At 26.9% G+C, this 7976-nt stretch overlaps 1 long non-coding RNA gene across 1 annotated transcript in view; it reads left to right on the top strand.

The window, feature by feature from the left end:
- Positions 1–1281: 1281 nt before the first annotated feature.
- Positions 1282–7976, top strand: part of LOC142327591 (uncharacterized) — a 171162-nt gene continuing 164467 nt past the window's right edge. The window contains exon 1 of the long non-coding RNA XR_012757020.1: positions 1282–1389. This is a non-coding gene — a long non-coding RNA (uncharacterized LOC142327591). The remainder of the gene's footprint in view (positions 1390–7976) is intronic.

Here is a 7976-nt window from a genome sequence, read left to right as displayed (position 1 = left end):
TAAAAAGTACCAGGAAGATAAAACAAAGTCATGTACAAAGAGTTAGAACCCATTACTGATACCATGCGCAAGTGGACACTAGAATTCTTTGGACATATCATGGGACTCAAGATTGAAGAAATCTGAAACAGCTAGTATAGTACAATCTCGACTTGGTAAACACTACGACAGGATGCAGATGGATAAGAGAAACAAGAGACGATCTGAAGGAAATTGGGCTTACACCAGAAGGTAACAGAGATAAGATAAAATTTAACAAGAACAAAAATACTCGCTTCACATTCGCAAAAAACTCACAACACGAGCATTTTTAACCCTAAAAAGGGCACAAAGATCGAAACGTATGAAAAAGTACTGGGAGGACCACAAGGCCGAACAGTCCCTTTGAAGAGATTTGGATAATGGACTGACTAAAGTAATCCTATGCGGTCATAAAATATAATAATAATGTAAATAAATTTACATTTGTTTATTGCCAAAATAAAAGTATTATAAAAATTGTTTCTTGATTTGTTTTTTTTTTTTTTAATAGACATTTTAGATTTAATGTAAAATAAAATATTTAACAAAATATACAATTAATATTTTTTTTTTTAATAAAAAATTAGAAAATTAATAAAGTTGAGAATATATATAATAATAAAGAAATCTTTAGCGATTAGCATTTAATCCTTAAAATTAAATTTTTATTATTAAATTTATTTGAGGTAAAAACAAATAACCTATATTCTTATCTAGGACGGCAATATTTAACAGACATAAATTTTTCTTTAGATAGTTTCAATAACTGAAAGTGTAAAATGCGAAATTTAAATTCTGAGTTACGGTCTGGGTTCGCATCAGAATAACAAATGGTACACACAAGCGCAAATACATACCTATAACACACATTTTCAGACACCTGAAATGTAGAGATATGTCTTTTTATTTATTTGAAAAGTAGGTTACAAAAAATTGCTTTGCATTTCCAACTTGGAAATTGAAACACCAATCCATGGGATTTTATTTTATGATGTAATATATTCTTGTAAAAATAAAAATAAGATCATATTTTTACATCATTTTATAATTCAAATCATTAGTCTCAGTATTTTAGCTTAAAGTAAGTAGAAGAGAATACTAGTAACGTAAATCATCGATGTGGGATAATCGGTTGATGTAAATAATAATAAAAATCGGTTGATATAAATATAATATGGGACTTTATTTAACTTGGGGAACTTTTGTTATTATTTAATTTTATTATTGTCATTTCTTTTTTCTTTTTTTTCCGTAGGGGGAGGAAAAAGTTCTGCCAGCCGTCAGGCCCGCACTGATGGTAGTTCGGGGCTCTCACACGCTAAAAAATGTCCCCTCTTATCATGCAAAGGGACTGGATTAAATCATAAGGTATGTATACAGCCCCTGCATGATCACCCAGGCACTCTAACATCCGAATCTAGGTGACCGGAAGGTGTCCCCACAAGACGAATTAAAAAAATTAATATTATTTTAATTACAAAAATATTTGAATTTATCTGAGTAATTAAAAGAAAAAAATATATGTATATATATATATATATATATATATATATATATAGATGTATTGTTGAATTTACAAGCAAGGAAATCAAAATCGATATTCTTTGTTTATATTTTATTTAAAATTTGGTAAGTATAGAATAATTTTAAGTTGTTTACAAATAATAATAATTAATTTTTATGTAAAAAAAAAGTTAACGTTAGAGCTAATAAAATGGAATTAGCTTTCCAACTAACGAAAAACCCATATAACAATCAGTCTTTTTCATGGAACTCAAAATTTCAACAATATAAAACTGTGATAAAGCCGGAAGCACTCTATACGGTAGAAACTCTAAGACTGTGCCACAAAAGTCCACTAGTAAATCTAGAAAAAATAAATAAATTTATAAGAAAACCTTTTGTACCTAAATTTCAAAATAATCAAATAAAATTAATTCCAAATAATAAAATTTATACTAAAATTGTCAGACACGATAAGGAAACGACGAATTGCATTTTACTCCCATTTATTTGAAACATTTATTTAGAATGATTAACAGTAGATTGATTAAACAAGTTTTTGATTTCTTCCAAAGTAAAAATCTAAAGGCAAATCGTTCACACAAGTCCAAGAAATAATAAAAAAAAAACTCAATGTAACTGTAGAGATTATAAGAGAGAGAAATTTAAAAAAGGAATATTCAAAGATGAAAATAAAAGGTACCAAGAAACGCCAAAACGCAAGAACAACAGAGCTGAATTTTCTGAAGAATGAAGGAAAGAGATATCAGAAAGAATGAAGAAGTACTGGGTAGATAGAAAAAAAAACAACCGCAAATAAATAAATTAACTAACGTGTTCCGAGGTGAACTATTCTGAAAAAAATTGATTACTTTTTTTTTTCAAGTAATACATTTTTATTTAGGAAATAAATAAATACAGTATTTAATATATTATTGTCATATATTTTTACTCTCTCCCTTTCTCTCTATAAATAAATGTATATGTATTAATATATTTCCACAAATTAAAGAATAAGTAAAAGATGGAAGTACGAGTTAAAATCGTGCGATAACCAGAATATAGTCAATGTCACAAGCCCAGGAGATGCGCTGTTGAGTTTTGTAAAAACCTTTTAAGGAAATGAGAATTTCCATCATATCTATTACGCTGTTTTGTACACAGACATCATTCATGAATAGAACTGCTTTCGTATACAACTACGTAAGTTTCTTTTAACTCCGAGCTTAGAATTGTCAACCTTTTATGTTGTATAGTCTTGTTATTATTTCTTTGAACAAACGTTGTACATTTTCTTAGTACATTTTCATTGTACATTTTCTTTAAGTTTTTCATAAAGGATTGTTATATATTTTCGATTTTTTTCTTTTTCATTTATTCCAAACTTTTTAATTCGCACTTAAATTTCTTAATAATTTTTTTTCGATGTTACTGTTTAGATATGCGTTTGGGAATGACTTACTTATTTTAATTATAGTGAAATACATAAATTAATATTTCCATATATTGTAGATTTTCATGAATTTTAAAACAAAAAATTTGATGTATTCGCTAAGGGAGATTTCTTATTTAACTGAATGCCCTGTTGAAATATGGTTGTTTTTATGTAAATAAATAATAATAATACATGTGTCTTCAACTACGGCCGTACTGATACACATACTTACTCGTACATATAATTCTTTTTCCTTTATTTGAGTTTTCAGTACCTTAGTTAAGATTGTTTTCTTCAACCAAATAATTCTCCTCATTTAACAGCAATTATTTACTATTTAAATTCTTAAAAAGTCATGATTTTTAATTCTTTGTTATTCATATTACTCCTACAATTTACCGTGTAGGAAATGGCCTATGTCCTTTTATTTCTTTTCCTTTCTTCACTATAACAGTTTTTACTATTCCCTAGTGTTTCATGTCAATATATCTATTTTTCTATTAATATCTTTTTACAATTTGCTGAAATATTTTATTTTAAAACAAAGTCATCATTTTTATTTATTTTCTTTTTTATTATTAAGATAAGAAAAATAATTCTTAAAATGTTTTGGAAAAAATTATTTAAGGTACTGCATTTGGAATTTTCTTTTAAATTTTTATCATACTAACTTATACATGTATAACTCAAGTAGGTATTTTCAATCATTCATAACATAAGGGACTTGCAAGAAAAATATAACGGGCCCAAAAAAAACTTTCAATTTCTTTTAAAAATAAATAGGTTTTTTTCTATGTAAAAGTAATTTTTTAAAAACACAAAATGTGATGGATTTTCTTTAAAAATATACTCTTAGTGACAGGAATTTGAATCCCCTTCAGGAATTTTGTAATGTTTAATTTTTTAACTAGCACACCCGGCAATGCTTTGCTATTGCTAGCTTTGAGTATATATATAAATTAAATGAACACATTTGAAATTTTGATAAAACATTAACAAAATGAACATTACAGTACTTCACAAATTTAACCTTTTCCTTTTTCCGTTTACCCTTTCTCCTAATTCCCCATTTTCATTTTTACCATATTTCCTTTCCGCCATCTTCCTCTTTCGCTTTCCCAATATTGTCATTCTCCCCTTTCAATTTTCTTCTCCCATTTCTCTTTCCCCAAATTCCCTTTCCCCTTCCGTTTCTGTATTCCATTTCTTCCCTTTTTACTTTTTTCCCTTTTACCTTTTTCGATTTTTCCCTTTTCCAATTTTTCCCTCTTTTCCTTTTCTAATTTTCTCTTTCTCCCTTCTTCACCTAGCGTAAATCGGTCCAGTAATTTTTTAGTCTATAGTTGACACACATATCAGAAGCACTGAAATGGAATCATAAATAACAATTATATAACAATTCTTATAATAAACGGTAACTGAATTTTTTATTTACTTTTGCTTTACATAATTTTATGTGATGAAATTTTTTTATGATTTTTTTTTTTTTAAATGAAAGAAAAAAAGATTAATTACGATAAATAATATGTATATATATATATATATATATATATATATATATATATATGTGTGTGTGTGTGTGTGTGTGTGTGAAAGTACACGCGCGCGCGCATGATTTTTTTTTAATTTTATTTAATGTTATATCGCTTTGTAACAACATTTTAATACCTAAAACAAGGAAAGGATAATATATTATACAACGGAAATATAAACGAAAAAAATACATATGGAGAGTGTATCACGAAGTTTTCCCAGCACTTTCATAACATGTTCTTTTTGTGAAAATAATGAAAAAAGTTCATATAAATAATATATATCTTAAAATGCGTTGTTTGCGAGTTACCGGCTAGTGAAAAGATTCGCTCTGATTTCAGTTATCCCGGTGAAATGAAGTTTTTAGAACGTTAAATAGAAGAAATATTAGTGATTTCTTATGGTTTTTGACCTGATAAATGGAATAACATAGGTAACAGAATAGTATCTTTAGTAGTTTTTTGAGAAATCTGGAGTGAAATCTTCTAATAAATTGGAGTGAAATACCTGTTTTTTTATGTCTGGCGTACTTTGTTAAATTGGTAATAAACACATAAAACTTTTTAAAAAAATTGTAGCAAATTTAATTTTAAATAAAACTATGTAAGAAAAGTTGAATATAACGAAGAAAAGTTAAAAAAATTCGTTTTTTATTTAGAACAGTACATTATTACATTTTTCAGAAATGTACTTATTAAATGTAAACAAACACGAAATTATTTTTTGGTGATGTGAAAAATCTGGAAAAACTAAATTTACTGTTAAAAATTGTTGTTAAAATATTTTTTTTAAAACTGAAAATTGTACAACAATCGTAAAATAAATTTTTTTTAGATAATCATTTTTTTTTTTTGTTAATGTCAAAAATACAATAAATTATTTGAAGAATTTTTATTTCAAAGTTGGCGATAAAATAATAGCACCTATTCAACAATTCGCAATAGTCTGTTAGTGTTTAAAATCATTGTATAAGGTACATTAGGTATATCGAGTACTGTGAACTGTGCTGTCGTTAGTTAAGGTTTTCTGTGAATTACAGTTTGAATGTGGTCTTGATTTCTGACCTATTTAATTCGATTTTTCTGGTCAATAACCATAATAAATCACTAATTCTGCCCCTTAATTAACGACCTGAAAATTTCATTTAGACCTTATTTTATTGGGGTACCTGAAATCTGAGTGAAATCGTTCACTAGACGTAACTTCCAAACGAAGAATTTTAGGACAAATGTTTACATGAATTATTTCCATTATTTTCATCAGTTGAATAGATTATGAAAGTGCCAGGAGAACGTTGTGATACACTCTGTATATATACGCACACACACATAAATATATATATATATATATAACATTGTGCTAATTTTTTTAAATTGTTTAAGCCTTGTTATTTAAAATTAAATAAATACATAAAAAATTAAATACCGGTGGCGTTATTTTATAAATAGAAATTGATATTCTACTGATAAACAAAAGATGGTTTCTTTTATAACTTTGTATATTATATAAATGCGGGATAAGACTTGCTAGTGGTGATGTCAGAAGCTGTTTTGGAAGATGCGCGACACTATCCCTAATAGTATAGGAACAAGTTTTTCCTTCAAGCCTATAATTTGCATATCAAGAAGCCATGTTGTTGGAAATTATAGAGATCGGTATCTTTCTGATAGAGGCCGAAGTAATGTTTGTTCGTGTGTATGTGTAAGAGTGGTGGTAGAAGAAGAAGAAGGGGATAAGGGGAAATATAATAGTAGTAATAGAAGTAATAAGGAGAATAAAAAGAAAAGTGGGGAATCTGCCTCGAGCTTACTCCCCTTAAGATAATTGGTTGACCGTCCAGTCCCCCCTCTTTAATGTTAAAACAGACACACACGGCCATATAATGCTTCTCTGTATAGTATAGCAACCGAGCAAGTTTTCAATTTACATATGAAAATCAACATCTAGATCCCCGGCACCTGTGAGATAATCAAGAAATGTCGTAAATGTGTCCAGTAGTAGATTTAGTACTCTAATAAATTCTCCAAAAAGTATGTGGTAAATATAGGTTACAGTTAATTACACGACTAAGCAATATTAATTTTTCATCTCTTCGTTATTTAACTACCATTGGTTATTAGCCTATATGTGTATTACTCCCACAGCAGTTTTAGACCGAACAGTTCTTTTTCTTTTTTAGTTTTATTCTGTTATTTTATTAGACTTATGTAATGTACAGGATCAAGGAACCGTGTTTCCTTTTATTCATTGTAGTATAACTGAATTTTAACATGTAGTCTACATTTATAGAGTATTATTAGAAAGAATTGTTCCACCATCTTATAAAAACCAATTGTTGCTAAAATTTAATGTAAGTAGTAATTACATAGATACAAAAAACTTATATATCAAGATTATATTTTATATTTTAAATTTTTGTAAAATTCATAAAAATTTCATTTGATTAGATTAGAGCAAGATTTACCATGAAATCTAAAATATATTTCCCTTGCTTTTCATTTTTTAAACAATAATGACAATACAAGATGAAAATGGAAAATTTGAATTCACAGTAAAAACATCTTAAGAGGAAATCTAAACGTAGTAAAATACATTATTTTAGCTTAAATTTATTAAAATAAGTTAGAAATTACATGAATCAATTCATGCAAAGAAGATAGATTTAACATTAAAATAAACAATAATAAAACAATTCAATGAAATTAACAAAAATAAAATATAATCTAATATCAGTATAGAAGATAAATATGTTCGAAACGTTGAAAAAGTTTGGTATTTACGCTGTCGAGTGGAAATCGTAGCAAGACAAGCATTTTAAAACAACAAATTTGTTTTATAATTTTCAATATATAATAATAGTTTACAACAAAATACAACATTTTGCAATAAATAACAATGCACAGTTTACGATAAATATTCTAGTTTAAAATTTCTAGAAAAATTTTACTAATCACTGCAATTATAAAAATCTAATTATTTCATGAATATTATTCAATATAATAAATACTTTTAAAGGATTAAAATAAAAATATAAATATATATAATTTTATTACGAAATTTCATTAATGTTTTTGTTCATTTTTTTCTAATTTGTTTGAAGTGTGGAATTATATATTTTTTTATTGTTGTATCATTTTCCTGTTTTAAGTTTCATAATTAACATTGCTTGTATTGGTTGTTCATTTTCCAGAAAGTCTAAAAGACAGGGATCTCTTTATTCCAGTAAAACGTCGGGGGTACTTATTTTACTTCTTCAAACACTTTTCTCTAAGCTAATGTGACTTGATTTCATTACTTTAATTCTTTTCGAAACAACTTTTACGCCCGTACGAAGTTTACAAAAATAATTATACAAAACATACCCTAAAACTATTTAAATTTTTTTTGTATATTGCTTTATTTACAAAATGAAAAATGAAACAATAAGTAAATTGTACGGAGTAATAATTACGTGAAAGGGAAGCAACCAGTGATACCTTCCAAG

Source organism: Lycorma delicatula, chromosome 7 (genome assembly GCF_047948215.1).
Source record: "Lycorma delicatula isolate Av1 chromosome 7, ASM4794821v1, whole genome shotgun sequence".
In the NCBI taxonomy this organism is placed as follows: domain Eukaryota; kingdom Metazoa; phylum Arthropoda; class Insecta; order Hemiptera; family Fulgoridae; genus Lycorma; species Lycorma delicatula.
Note: the sequence above shows the minus strand (reverse complement) of the source record. Positions and strands in the feature narration are given on the sequence as shown.